The following is a 16,338-nucleotide window of genomic DNA, read 5'->3' on the forward strand; positions in this document are numbered from 1 at the left end:
CAATTTCTCAGCGAATTCATCCTGCACTAAATCCATTTATAGCAAGTCGAAACGCCTGTTCAGGAAGAAAAATACGTTCATCAGTTGGAAACGCCATAATTTAAAAAACTGAACATCTAAATACTACACACTGTAATAGCTTTCATCAGCTGAATCAAACATGTAAATGTTACGGAAAAGCAGAACGAATTACCTATTAAAAAACAGATCTGCCAAATTGTATTCTGCCAACATTTTTTCGAACTTCCAACATATACGACATCTGTAGTCCGTAGTACAGTACACAGCGACTTTCCGAATGCAATGTAGATGCAAACGTTGGTTCTCAAATAAAGCCGTCGCTGATAAGTACATCAGATTCTATAACGATAAGAGAGAAATGAATTTCCTGTTCATTGGATAACCGCACTACACAAAAGAACTAGTGTCTATTAATATACAGGAACTTCAAGCAATATTCTGCTATGATCACTGACTGCTTAATCATTCGGTTATAGCAAATGACAAATAATGATGTTCTCTGCTCTTGTAAGGCGATTATTAACATGTACAGTGTGAATCTCTGCTCTTTCTGTCTGTGCACGAGAGCTAGCTCGCTACACACAGCAGAGTCGAGGTTGAACAAAGTACCGCAGAGTTAACTAGACCAAACTACGTGTCTGACTATCGGAACAGCAATGCAACTGAACTAAGGACTCCCTAGCTAACAGATCTCAGAGAGTCGTTCCTGATTCCGAGTTACCGTCAGAAGCGAAAGAAGCGCCCGCCACACTTCACGTTACTTTTCCATAAACGACCTGGAGCATGTCACTGTTGTAGACTGACGGGTTACGTCATTAGAAGGTTGTAATGAAAGGCAGGAACACCTGAAAACGACCAGTGCTTGCGGTAAAGATCATCAGTAAACTCCATCACAATAAGGTGTAGGGGAATGCGCGTTAATAGATGAAAAGATTCGATTCTGTTTGACAACACAGCTGAAGATGAGCCACTGTACTCAGCTACAACTTTCAACTAATTACACAGAGTATCCTTATAGGAAAATTGAAAAAGCCCTTGGAGAGAAGTGAACCAGCTGTATCAACATCAAAGATTCAGATGGCAAGCCAGTGCTGAGCAAAAAAAGGGGAAAAAGAGAGTTAGAAGGAATAAAGAGAAGAGCAAGATCAAGGAAAGAACCTGAAATACAGGATTGTTCAAATGGTTCAAATGGCTCCGAGCACTATGGGACTCAACTGCTGTGGTCATTAGTCCCCTAGAACTTAGAACTACGTAAACCTAACTAACCTAAGGACATCACACACATCCATGCCCGAGGCAGGATTCGAACCTGCGACGGAAGCGGTCGCGCGGTTCCAGACTGTAGCGCCTAGAACCGCCTGGCCACATCGGCCGGCCGATGTGTATCACGGTACTATCATGTTTATACGTCATGGTTACAAAATAAGTACAGTACCTACAAGATAACAAAAAGAGTGGTGGAAGCCGACCTAAGGGAGGATCGATTTGCATTCAAGAGAAATGCAAGAACACGCTTAGCAGTACTAACACTAAAACCTACGCTGGAAGGTAGGCTGAAGAACGGCAAACCCACACTCATACCAGTTGTGGTCTAAGATCAACATTGTGACAACGTCTACTGGAATAAGCTTTCTGGAACTGCATCATGGACGAAGTGTAGAATGCGTTAGTGTCTTCTAATAAGTCATAACATGAAAGTCAGCAAACGTAAACCAAGGGTAATGTACTGTATTCGAATTAAATTCGATAATTCTGAGGGATCAAACTGAGAAACGTCATGCTGAAAGTAGTGAATCATTTCCTACATTTGGGCAGTAATTTAAACGATGATGGCAGAAGTAAAATGCAGACAGGCAATATCAACATAAGCATTTCTGAAAAAAAATCTGCTTACAAAATTTGTAAATCTGAAACCTGGAAAATATTTTCTAGAGTGTAGCCTTATTTGGAAGTGAAACGCAGAAGATAAATAGAACAGACGAGAGCAGAATATGAATTTTAAAGAGTAGTTTTATAGAAGAATGTTGATAACAAGGTGGGCAGATCGCGAAACCAATGAGGAGGGAGAAAAGAGTTTTACGGTAGAATGGACGCATTCATACGGTACACACACCCTGAGATATAAATAAATAGTATTAGGAGCTATGGTACATTATCATTAGTAAAATATTTTTTTAATTAATTTGTTATATCTCGATCTTTCACAAACATGTTTTCCTTCCTTAATGATAATCGTTTCCCTCTACTCTTCGCGGAACTGAAAACGGTTGTTCAACTCAGAACTGGAGATAGTTGCTCAACAACTCTCATATGTTACATGTTACCTGTTTTTTTTTTTTAACGAGACAAGGCAAATGAATCTGTAGTAAATTATTACACATCCTAAGTGACAAAGTCAGGTCTTAAAAAGGTTACTGATTTGCCGTAAGCGTAGTGGTCTGTGTCCGGACGGTAGAGACTTTAGAGTGTAGATAAACTACCGAAAGATTTGATGGCAAATAAACCACCAAGACCGAGTGGAATACCAGTTCGATTTTACAAAGAGTACTCTGCAGCATTAGCCCCTTACTTAGCTTGCAAATATCGTGAATCTATCGCCCAGCACAAAGTCCCAAACAACTGGGAAAAAGCGCAGGTGACTCCAGTATATAAGCAGGGCTAATGAACGAACCCGCAGGATTCCAGACCAATATCCTTGACTTCTTTTTGCTGCAGAAACCTTGAACATATACTCAGTTCGCATATAATAAACTCTCTTGAGACTGAGAAGCGTATGTCCATAAATAATCAAGGTTTTAGAAAGCATAGCTAGTGTGCGAAATTCAGATTGTCCTTTTCTCACATGATATACTGGGAACAATGGTTTAAGGGCAACATGCAGAATTCATATTTCTAGATTTACGAAAAGCATTTGATGCGCTTCCCCACTGAAGACTATTAACGGAGGTAAGAGCATATGGAATAAGTTTACAGATGTGTGAGTGGCTCGAAGTCTTCTTAAGTATTGGAACACAATATGTTGTCCCCGACGGTGAATGTTCATCAGAGACAATGGTATCGTCAGGAGTGCCCCAGGCAAGCGTGAGAGGAACGCTGTTGTTTTCTGTATATGTAAATGAGTAAGCGGACAAGGTGGGCAGCACCTCTACGGTTGTTTGCTGATGATACCGTGGTGTACGGTAAGGTGTCGAAGTTGAGTGACTGTAGGAAGATACAGGACGACCTTGACAAGATTTCCAGTTGGTGTCATGAATGGCAGTTAGCCTAAACGCAGAAAAATGTATGTTAATGCGGACCAGCAGGAAGATACAACCTGTAATGTTCGGATACGGCGTAACTAGTGTCATGCTTGACGCAGTGAAGTCGTTTAAATATCAGGGAGTAATATTGCAAAGCCATATGACGTGGAACGGGCATGTGACAACTGTGATAGGGAAGACGAATGGTCGACTACGGTTTATTGGGAGAATTTTAGGAAAGAGTGGTTCATCTGTAAAGGAGACCGCATATAGGACGCTGGAGCAACCTATTCTTGAATACGGTTAGAGAGTTTGGGATCCTACCAGGTCGGACTGAAGGAAGACATAGAAGCAGTTCAGAGGCGGGCTGTTAGATCTGTTACTGGTCGGTTCGAATAACACGCAAGTGTTACGGAAATGCTACCACAACTCACATGAGACTCCCTGGAGCCGGCCGCTGTTTCGTTAGTTTCGTTTAAGTAGTTCTAAGTCTATGGGTCTCATGACCTCAGATGTTAAGTCTCATAGTGCTTAGAGCCATTTGAGAATCCCTCGAGAGAAGGCGACGTTCTTGTCGAGAAACACTGCTGAGAAAATTTAGAGAACCGGCATTTGAAGCTGACTGCCGAACCATTCTGACTTCTTAAGTAATAAAACCCCGTACGTTGTCCTCGATGGTGAGTGTTCATCGGAGGTGAGAGTATCATCTGGAGTGTCCCAGGGAAGTGTGGTAGGTCCGCTGTTGTTTTCTACCTACATAAATGATCTTTTGGATGGGGTGGTTAGCAATGTCCGGCTGTTTGCTAATGATGCTGTGGTGTACGGGAAGGTGTCGTCGTTGAGTGACTGTAGGAGGATACAAGATGACTTGGACAGGATTTGCGTTTGGGGTAAAGAATGGCAGCTAACTCTAAATATAGATAAATGTAAATTAATGCAGATGAATAGGAAACAGAATCCTGTAATGTTTGAATACTCCATTAGTAGTGTAGCGCTTGACACAAGTCACGTCGATTAAATATTGGGCGGAACATTGCAGAGCGATATGAAGTGCAACAAGCATGTAATGGCAGTTGTAGGGAAGGCGGATAGTCGTCTTCGGTTCATTGGTAGAATTTTGGGAAGATGTGGTTCATCTGTAAAGGAGACCGCTTATAAAACACTAATACGATCTATTCTGGAGTACCGCTCGAACATTTGGGATCCTTATCAGGTCGGATTGAGCGAGGACATAGAAGCAATTCAGAGGCGGGCTGCTAGATTTGTTACTGGTAGGTTTGATCATCTCGCGAGTTGCACGGAAATGCTTCAGGAACTTGGGTGGGAGTCTCTAGGGGAAAGGAGGTGTTCTTTTCGTGAATCGCTACTGAGAAAATTTAGATAACCAGCATTTGAGGCTGACTGCAGTACAATTTTACTGCCGCCAACTTACATTTCGCGGAAAGACCACAAAGATAAGATAAGAGAGATTAGGGCTCCTACAGAGGCAAATAGGCAGTAATTTTTCCCTCGTTCTGTTGGAAGTGGAACACGGAGAGAAGATGCTAGTTGTGGGACGAGGTACCCTCCGCCACGCACCGTATGGTGGATTGCGGAGTATGTATGTAGATGTAGAAGTAGATGTACTGCCGCCAACATCATTGCGGGAAAGGGCCAAGAAGATAAGGTACGAGAAATAGGGCTCATTCAGAAGCGTGCAGACAGTCGTTTTTCCGTCGCTCCATTTGCGAGTAGAATAGGAAGGGAAAAGACAAGTAGTAGTTCGCCACGCACCGCAAGGTGGCCTGCGGAGTGTCTATATAGGTGTAGATGTAGGTGCAAAGAGAGACCTGTCGCAAACTCAACGTAATTTAACTCAGAATTAGTGAACTCGACGTTCTTTGATCGACCACAGCGGGCTGGCTGCGGTAATAGCACCGGAAGAGCGCAGATTCAATCTCCGGTACGGAAATGTCGCTTCGCCCTGCCACCCCGGGATTGTTACTTCAGCTCCAGCAGTATTGAGGAGCCTATGGTGCCTCTGTTAGGGGTGTATTTTATCAAAGTAACGTACAGTCAAGACTGTTGTCAGAACAAGAGAATGTGATTGGCAGTGTTCGGAGGAGGACGCGGGAGCGTTGCGTACGAGCACGATGTTAGCCATAAATAATTTACTGGCAGTCCTCATTCCAGAATGAGATTTTCACTGTGCAGCGGAGTGTGCGCTGATATGAATCTTCCTGGCAGATCAAAACTGTGTGCTGGACCGAGACTCTAATCCGGGACCTTTGCCTTTGGCGGGCAAGTGCTCTACCATCTGAGCTACCCAAGCACGACTCACGCCCCGTCCTCACAGCTTTACTTCTGTCAGTACCTCGTCTCCTACCTTCCAAACTTCACAGAAGCTCTCCTGCGAACCTTGCGAGCAATTCTCATTGTTTTCTGTGGCTGATTAGAGATTTTTTGTTAACATAGCGCCAAGTATCGTACTTTCGAGCAACCCTGTGCACTTATCAAGAGTATTCTTAGTCCAGAAAAGGCTGGTCAGGCAGATCTGCGGCGTCAGTTCACGCACTGCGAGTAGGTGGTTGTTCAGGTCGCGGCATTCTAATTGTGCCATCCCTGTGCTTATATACCGTAATTAGAGTTGATAATACCGACTCCCATGGAGGAAACTGCAATATTCACTGAATGAACACCAGACGAAAAAACTGTTTGCACAACACAAGCGGCCGGCCGGGGTGGCGAGGCGGTTCTAGGCGCTACAGTCTGGAACCGCGCGACCGCTACGGTCGCAGGTTCGAATCCTGCCTCGGGCATGGATCTGTGTGATGTCCTTAGGTTAGTTAGGTTTACGTAGTTCTAAGTTCTAGGGGACTGATGACCTCAGATGTTAAGTCCCATAGTGCTCAGAGCAATTTGAACCATTTTTGAGGAGAACGTGGCAAAAGCCATATTCAGATTTCCCGTAAACTTTGCTCTGTGGAATTGGAGTCAAAATAAGCGTGTCGACTTATCCGTAGAAACTCGACCATTTCTGATCGAATGGTGGATTAAGTTTTCGACGTACTGTAGATGCCTTTTAGCGCGCGATAATCCCATCCAAAATGGTAGTGCCGTGGCTAGCTTCGCGGCCTCTCACTTTTGCACCGCATGTACGAAACCTGATTATTTTGTTTCATTTTACTTGTTTTTTCATTTTTCTAATCATGTCCGTAGATGGTTACCCCCACTGCAATGTTTCTTATCAAGTTAGGAGATACGAGGAGGTTTTATGAATTATAAAATTACAACTGGGTTTCAAAACAAGTATGCCACATTTATTGGGTAATACATGTGTGTATTGTATTTTCAGGGGTTACAATCTTTTTAAATTCTCATATTCTTATATTTCATTCTTATACCAGCTCATATTTTATATTCTTTTGCTTATTCTTCAGCAAGAGTTGGTGTACTCCCGTGGTTGATTCCGCTGATAGAAACATTCGAAATATAGAAATTCCGAACACAGCGAGCATCGTGCGAAGGCAGGTTCGTCGCAGTGACGTTTCTGCGTATGAATCACTCGGGAAAGAAACGTCGTTACTATCGCTGAAGATTTCACGTGGCAGTTGGTCATAAATCAAGATACACTACAGAAATTTCACCGAAAACAATTTCAAATAATTTCTCAGTCATTTATTATTACCTTTTTTTAAATTAAATCATCAGACATATATTAATATACGAAAAAACACAACATTATTTCAATATGCACATTCATGCAGTAATCTGCGAACATGGGTTGATAAATGAGAAACAAAAATAAATAGAATAATCGAGTTTCGAAGCGGAGACGCAACAGTGTGACACCGCGACTCTAGCGACTGCATCACCTCTTCGGGTGAACGATTTTCTCACTAACAGGCTCATAAAGTAACTCAAAAACTCTGATAGTCCTTTTCTCAGATACCTACGTATAAGCTGAGGCAAGTGTTCGCGTATTTTGACCCCTTTTTTACGGAGTGAAGTTTCTGGGAAATCGGATTATGGCATTTGCTGAAGTTACAAGCTTTCCCTGTCCAACACTGCTTCTCTTACGTACTATTAAAATGGTTCAAATGGCTCTAAGCACTATGGGACTTGACATCGGTCATCAGTCCCCTAGAACGTAGAACTACTTAAACCTAACTAACCTAAGGACATCACACATATCCATGCCCGAGGCAGAATATGAACCTGCGACCGTAGCAGCAGCGCGGTTCCGGACTGAAGCGCCTAGAACCACTCGGCCACAGCGGCCGGCTATACTTAACAGTTGATAACTATTCCCTGTAACGTGTTTATTATTCGTAAACTCTCTAGCAATTTTTTGTGGTTTATTAATTGTATAGTTTCTTTTATTTACAAATTTTCTAATCAGCATCGATTAAATTAAAAATTTGTGGTAAGTTCCTATGGGACCAAACTGCTGAGGTCATCGGTCCCTAGGCTTACACACTACTCAATTAACTGAAACTAACTTACGCTAAGGACAACACACACACACATGTCTGAGGGAGGACTCGAACCTCCTATGGGAGGAGCCGCGCGATCCGTGCAAAGCGCCTGAGACCGCGCGGCTATCTGGCGCGGCAGCATCGTTTCAACCACGTATTGATCGTTCCATGACCAGTAAAATAAGTATACCGCTCTGGTATCCATAGTATTTTAGTTGACAGAGTGAAGGAGTGCTGGCATCAGTTTAAGATGTTTACGATATAGGATTCTGCAGCGCTGAAGAAACTCGCTTTTATTGCAAATGGATTCTTTCATTTTCATTATGAGGTGAACTTATGACGGAAATGAGCACATAGAATAACTACGCCATCTGCCTGCTGTGTATTGTATAGTTATTAAGTGTAGAGAAATGCCGGCCGCTGTGGCCGAGCGGTTCTAGGCGTTTCAGGTCGGAACCGCGCGATTACTACGGTCGCAGGTTCGAATCCTGCTTCGGGCATGGATGTGTGTGATGTCCTTAGGTTAGTTAGGTTTAAGTCGTTCTAGGTTCTAGGGGACTGATGACCTCAGATGTTAATTCCCATAGTGCTCAGAGCCATTTTTTGTAGAGAATTATGTATTGGTTTAAGAGAATGAAGGCTTTCTCGGTGAATTTCATTGACGAAATTTTCTCCGGTTATCAGCCGAGTCATCGTGTTGTGTTGTTCCAACTTTTCGACGCGTTTTCTACTCGTTATCGTCAGGTGATGATGGTCACTTCTCCTGAAGAAACTTATCGAAACATTGCGACAAAACCACGCTGTTAGCAGACGATTTTATTAATGTATATTGGTTTCTCTGTAAATAATATTTCGTTTGTTTGTGTCACTGTTTATAAACATATTTGTAAAATACAAGTTTCGATATCCGAAGTCCAATATATTTTCTGCCACCCAACAGCAGACAAAAACATTCATTTGTAGATAGCTCAGACAGATCGCTGCTTTCTATCTTTTACAAGGCTCAGCATTTGTTTTATAGGAGGAACGTTGAGTGTACTTGTGTTTAGAACGAAGTAATGGAAGCATGTTGTGCCTGTCGCTTTGGGAAAGCCCCAAAAATTCGGTTGTTGGGGCTACTTGGTGTATCAGGTCAACAGAGAGACTGTCAATCTCCCTATGATTCGCGTCACACGAAACAGAGGTCGCCGCCATCGATACAGCGTTCCCAGCTAAGGAAGTAGCACACACATGCGCAGCACGTACAGTTTAAAATAATACGCAAGCGGGGGGTCAGATTTGTTGCAGCCAACCAGTGATTGGTATTATTACTTATTAACGGTGCTCATGATGAAACAGCGTCTGTTATTTGTCGAGTGCTTTGCGAAGCACAATTCGTGGAAAACGTGTGTGGAATTGTTTGAGCAAGAGCTTAAGACTCTAACAAGGGAAGGCCGCCATTTGTGAAATTCAGATTCGATTCATACTCCGCATAATAAAAGTCATGGCGAGAGGTGTAATGTGGCAAAGCACCAAGATGCACTTCTCAGCCTTTGTCGAGAAAATCGACGATTAAAAGAAACCGCTGCGGTGAAATACAATGTACGATTAATTATTTTCTATAGGGTCGTGGCGCAGCGGCAAGCGCTCGGGTTCGTAATCCGAAGGTCGCCGGATCGAATCTCGCGCCATGCAACCATTTTTTTTTAGTATTTGTTTTTTGTAAATGTGTACACACACACACACACACACACACACACACACATATATATATATATATATATATATATATATATATATATATATATATAATTCCCGACAATCAGTTGCAACAATTATGTATATAATAATTTGTTGAAAATCGTTTGTCGTGGAAAAACTGGCGACTTCGAACATCATTATGTTTTCCGCAAAGAAAGTTGTATTTCATAAATATTATTAATTGTCTTCATAATGTTAACCAGGATGGAGAGCTGCATCAAACCAGTCTCAGGACTGAAGACAACAACAACAACAACAACAACAATGTTAACCACGTATAGTTAACGGAAGACGTAGAAACGACATTCCGAAACGAATACGTATAGCGTAAGTCAAACGTTCGAATTAGAATAGAGACCCCTCGAACACAAATTTGCTGTGGCAGGTAGGAAATATAAACTCCGTTACTCGCTCGTTACACTTGAAGGACAGATGTTGAATGGGCCGAAAAGAGCCGTAGTTGCCTGCTAACGTCCAAAGAAGGTAGATGCGGACCCTAGCGCAACTCATAACATCGTCGAAAATCAGTGCGGACGTGATAGCTCTGGTACACCCTGTTAAACAAACGGAGAAATGGAGGCGGTACATCATTTGGAGAGCGATCCGCCTCCACCAACATGCATAAGCAATTCATATATATATATATATATATATATATATATATATATATATATATATATATATATATATATATATATATGAATTACAAAAAGCTAATAATAAAAAAATTGCATGGCGTGAGATTCGATCCGACCTTCGGATTACGAACCCGAGCGCTTACCGCTGCGCCACGAAGCTACAGATAATTATTAATCGTAGAGAGTATATCACCGCAGCGGTTTCTTTTAACTGTCGATTTTCTCGACAACGGCTGAGAAGTGCATCTTGGTATTTTGCCACATTACACCTCTGGCCATGAGCTTTTATTAAGCGCGGTATGAATCGAATCTGAATTTCACAATTGGAGGCCTCCCTTTGTAAGTGTTTTGGTAAAACCTGCAGCAAAGTTTGCAATGTACAGCTAAGGTGAATGAAAATCTGTGTGGATATTTTCACCAAGACGGAGCAGCCTCCCTGACAACCTTTACACGAGTGCATGAGGTACCTGCTACATGTGTCTCGCATCTTGACAAAGGGCTCGTTCAGACAAACGAAGGGCTGCCATCCGTCCCGATATATCGGAACAGTGACCATATCGACATCCCGACAAAACCCAATTTTGATCCGATTTTGCAAAATACTATTAGGAGCTTGGCTCAAATACTGAAGTAACGCCATCTGTTAGCGCGACATGTAAATGCAGCCTCAGTTAGCTTTATTTATGTCAAGAAATTTATGTTGGCAAGGTCGTCTCACAATGTCGTTACGTGTTGCAAATCCTGTATCGACGATGCGACCACCTTCTAGGTCTAGCGCCATCATTCGAGAAAATACTAGACACCTCGAGCAGTTCACGGATGGAACAATTTAAGCAACGCCGCGCAGAAGAATCGGTCCACCATGATTGTCTCCATGTCAGTGTATATTTTAACCTCCATTATCTCCACTTATTCTGTATTTATGCCACTTTTTATCGCCTTATATATATATAATTTTCTCCACTCGGCTGGAAAGCGGTGGATTGTGCCGCTACCAACCCTCCCTCCATTTGTACCCTCATAATGGCGCTACTACTGCCACACTTACGCGACTGACGCTAAGTTTGAATAGGCATCGTCTTTCAGATGTAGAAACACGTATATTAACTTGCGTTTATGTCGCACAACTCTTCCTTCGCGTTGAGAATACTTTTCCGTCAGTGTTTTTGGTCGCTGACAGGCTTTCGGCTTCTCAGTCCACCTTCAAAAAATATCGCAAATACAGACTAACATGATGTGCGATTTACGCAGATATTGTATATAGAGAAGAAACTAAATGACAGAATGTTTTCCTAGGGAAACATATTTTATAACATACAAATAATTACATAAACTAAAAAAGGGGGTAAACAAAGTTTTTATGCGAAGATACATTTAATGACAGATGGGAAATAAGATGAATTTACAGTATGAATCTAGTATTTGTAATGAGAACTTAATAGAGGGGAAAATGGAAACTGAGTCTGATCAGAAAGGTTCAAATGGCTCTGAGCACTATGGGACTTAACTACCGAGGTCATCAGTAACCTAGAACTTAGAACTACTTAAACCTAACTAACCTAAGGACATCACACACATCCATGCCCGAGGCAGGATTCGAACCTGCGACCGTAGTGGTAGCGCGGTTCCAGACTGTAGCGCCTAGAACCGCTCGGTCACCCCGGCCAGCTGAGTGATCGTTTAATACTAGGCTGGAATTCTATGTCATGTGATTGTTGATATCCAGTATTTCCAGTAGGGTCATCCTTTAGTTTTCCTTAACAGAATGTAAAACTTCACCTTCCACACCATAAGAATGGTTTTCTGTTAAAATATGATAATCGAAGGTTAAAACATCCTTTCTTAATCTCCAGCTTCACGTAGTCTAATTTCCACAGCTCTACCTGACTGACCAGTATGCTGTTTGCAAATGATTTTATGTACACCGCTCTTTGTCAAGAGCTGTAATTTAACTTTATTATTAAATAAAGTTTTAATCTGTTATATTTTATTTAAAAATTCTTAAAGAGTTTTCGCACAAAACATTCGGAGGCCTACTTTTCAGCACACGCTCGTAAAATCCTGGCAATCTGTGAAAAGTCAGAATTGGGAATGGTGGCGAGCTCTAATTGGGTAGGAACGGGAATAACTAATAAACCATCCCACCTTCCATTCCCCTACCCCGACCGCCACCCCCTTCCCCAGAAACGAAATCTGGATTCGTGAGTGCTTTATCGCTGCCAGTATGAGGATACACCGAGATTAACTCTCATATCGACCATAACCTGTACACCCAGAGCTGACCTTTATCGGCAAACAGGAGGTGCTGAAGAGAGAAGGGGTAGAACAATACAGTGAGAGCAGACCGCGTGCTGGCGTGGGCGGTGACCGGACGCGCTTTGTTTCGGCGCTCGCACGTGGAGGGAAACCTCAGCAATGCCACTGGTGGCTGTAACCGGCGACCCCTCTCTCGCCTTCCCGGAAGCAGGGCGAGCAGCGGCTGCTTTATGACAAGTTGTGCGGCGAGGGACCACACACACACACACACACACACACACACACACACACACACACACACACACATGCTCGCTCGACTGTGCTGTGACTGCCGCCTGAGCTGAGAGGGTAGCCTCGCAGCGCGGATCGATTGATGTGACCGCCCGGCACCCGCTGCTGGATCTCCACTCCCACCCTCCGCCACTGACCCGCGTCCCCCAAGCGTCATCAGATCTCTCCTCACTCCAGCGCCTATAAGAGGTAGCCAGCCACATCTGCTACCCTTGCGAGATACCAAAGCAGACAGTCATACAGTGTCTGATCAAAAGTATCCGGACACCTATTAGTAGGCATTAATATGGGATGTTTCCATATTTGGCCTTTATGGCGAACTGAACTCTGATGACGGCACTTTCAATGAAGCGTCCGAATGTCAGTGGAATAATGCGAACCCAGTTTTCCTCTTGAGTCAAAACCAAAGACGATAGTGGTGTTAGACACGGTGTCTCGAGTGAAGTCGTCCGCAGCTAGTGGTCTAGTGGCTAGCGTTGGTGCCTCTGGATTACGGGGTCCCTGGTTCGATTCCCGGCCGGGTTGGCAATTTTCTCTCCCCAGGGACAGTGGCTAGATTGGATCGTGTAAACGCTGAATTATGAAAAAATTGGGATTTTGTACGGGCGCTGACGACCGCGCAGTTGAGCAACTCAAAAACCAAACATCTACATCATCGAGTGAAGTCGCAGTTAAAACTCATACGAAAGGTGTTCTATTTGGTTCCGCTCATGACTCTGAGCAGGCCAGTCCACTACATGAGTGTTACTGTTCACACACCATTACACCAAAAACGTTGGTTGATGACAAGGTGCATTGTCATGCTGATACAATCATCGACACCTAATTGTTTCCCTACAGCACGCAGTACAAAATGGTCTCCATATCCTTCTGAAGGTAGCAGGGGAAAAATACAGTGAGCGAAAGGCTATTTACAATTTGTACAGAAATCAGATGGCAATTATAAGAGTCGAGGGACATGAAAGGGAAGCAGTGGTTGGGAAGGGAGTGAGACAAGGTTGAATCCTATCCACGATGTTATTCATTGTGTATATTGAGCAAGCACTAAAGGAAGCAAAAGAAAAATTCCGAGTAGGTATTAAAATGAATGGAGAAGATATAAAAACTTTTAGGTTCGCCGATGACATTGTAATTATGTCAGGGACAGCAAAGGACTTGGAAGAGCAGTTGAACGGATTGTTCAGTGTCATGAAAGGAGGATATAAGATGAACATCTACAAAAGCAAAATGAGGATAATGGAAAGTAGTCGAATTAACTCGGGTGATGATGAGGGAATTAGATTAGGAAATGAGACACTTAAAGTAGTAAACGAGTTTTGCTACTTGATGAGCAAAGTAACTGATGATGGTCGAAGTAGAGAGGATATACAATGTAGACTGGCAGTGGCAAGGAAAGCGTTTCTGAAGAATATCGAGTATTGATTTAAGTGGCAGGAAGTCGTTTCTGAAAGTATTTGTATGCAATTTAGCCATGTATGGAAGTGAAACATGGACAATAAATAGTTTAGACAAGAAGAAAATAGAAGCTGCGGAAATGTGGTGCTACAGAAGAATGCTGAGATTATGTGGGTAGATCTCATAACTAATGAGGAGGTATTGAATAGAACTGGGGAGAAGAGAAATTTGTGGCACAACTTGACTAGAAGATGGGGTCGGTTGGTAGGACATATTCTGAGGTGTCAAGGGATCACCAATTTAGTACTGGAGGGCAGCGTGGAGGGTAAAAATTGTGGAGGGAGACCAAAACACTAAACAGATTCAGAACGATGTAGGTTGTAGTTGATACTTGGAGATGAAGAAGCTTGCACAGGATAGAGTAGCATGGAGAGTTGCATAAAACCAGTCTCTGGGCTGAAGACCACAACTACTACATCCTTCCATATCTAGTCTTTGGATAAGCAATATACGGGGACGACACCCTAACCATGAGAAACACACTTATACTGTAACATCATCTCCTTTGTTCATCACTGTTGGCATGTAACGTTGTACACCAATTCGCCAAACCCCAACCCTTCCAATGGATTGCCAAAGCGTGTAGCCTGATACATCACTCCAAAACACTAGTTTGCAGTCACCCACTGTCCAGTGGCGTCACTCTTTACACCACCTAAAGCGTTGCTTAGTCTTGACTACAGAAATCTGTCACTTTCGAGCAGCTGCTCGATCTTGTACTCCCTACGTACATTCACTGTGCTATCTAGACTACTGGTAGCCCTTCGGAGCTCAGGAGTGTTTCCGTACGCTCATTTCAGGACACTTGTTACAACCAGCGGCATGAATGATATCCCTGTCCGTCAGCACACGAGATCTACCTGGTTTTGGTTTAGTCGACTTTGGAATCCTTAGAAGGGTTGAAAGGTCCCTGATGGATTTGTTACTCATGTAACAACGAACGAGTAGTAGACGTTGGAAGTCAGTGAGCTCTCAGGAACGACAAATTATGCTGGTACTGGTTCTCTACCGACAACACAACACTACTTTCATACTGGGCCTCTGGTAACATCTAGAGGTCAGTACATAATTACATAGTGGCCTCGGGTTTTGTCAGGTCATGTATAACCCCTCCATCACGTTACGCATAGCACTTTCTGATGCCGGTTGGTTGAACACTGCAGTGCGTTATTAGAGATATTGTGCAGCTGTCTTTCTCGAACCTTTGAGCTTGCTTACTGCGCTGTTATTGGCACGGCAGCGTTGAATTAAACTTTTAATTTCCCAGCGGTACTGGGCGCGGGAAAGCGCTGAGCTGCACTGTTACGGGCATCATGTGACGAGCCTGTGGTGAGAGTTCCACTGGATAGCAACGAATAGGGCGGCGTGCCTACTACGGTGGGCACTGATTTAGCCTTGTGAACTCTGATGCGTTAGCGATGTTATTGCGATCCGCCCGAGGTATCTGCATTTATATATCCCGGGTCGGTCTGGAAGTCACTTTAAAATGGCTTTGGGAGTGGCGTGATAACATCCTGTTTATATAGGTACTGTTGGTTCCCCGTGATAATGTAAAGGTATCACACCACTGCCCACCTGGCATTGACTGGATAAATGGAGTGGGAAAGGAAACAAGGAAAAATTTAAGACTGATAAATTATTTGGAAATTACTGTCAAATATATTGCTAGCAATTAGCCTAGTTCTCCTACTCCACTTCATGTCGGGTAACTATTATGCAGTACTTTTCATTTTATTTTTATCCTCTTTTGTTCAGCAGACGTTTTTTACTATCTCAAGAATTTTACGTAATTAATTCAACACTTTAAAATTAGTACATTGCAAATATTTTGACATTCTAATGGCATCGTAGGGGAATAGTGGAAAGGTAACAGACATGAAGTAATTCGGAAAATAGGTAGGTATTTCAGTTTCTGTCACGAGAACTATTTCTTTCAGATTCCTTTTCATGATTCCCCTCCATTCAGGGTAATTGTAGCTGGTTGTGTACGACGGCTGAGTGTTGCTGGGGGGCCCACTCTGCATAGGGAGGTGTTCTGTTCGCCCGGCTGACGCAGCTTCCTTCCCAGGTCTGCACGCGCTATCTTTCTGCGTGTTTCTCTGTTCTATATTGGTATATTGTTTCAACCCTTTGAGATGTAAGTTAAAGAAATTAAACCATATTTGTAAAGTTTTCCACAGAATATACGTTTTTCCTAGAATAGGAATGTGTTGCACTCATACACATATTAAAAAGAACTCG

This window comes from Schistocerca gregaria, chromosome 2 (genome assembly GCF_023897955.1).
Source record: "Schistocerca gregaria isolate iqSchGreg1 chromosome 2, iqSchGreg1.2, whole genome shotgun sequence".
Taxonomy (NCBI): domain Eukaryota; kingdom Metazoa; phylum Arthropoda; class Insecta; order Orthoptera; family Acrididae; genus Schistocerca; species Schistocerca gregaria.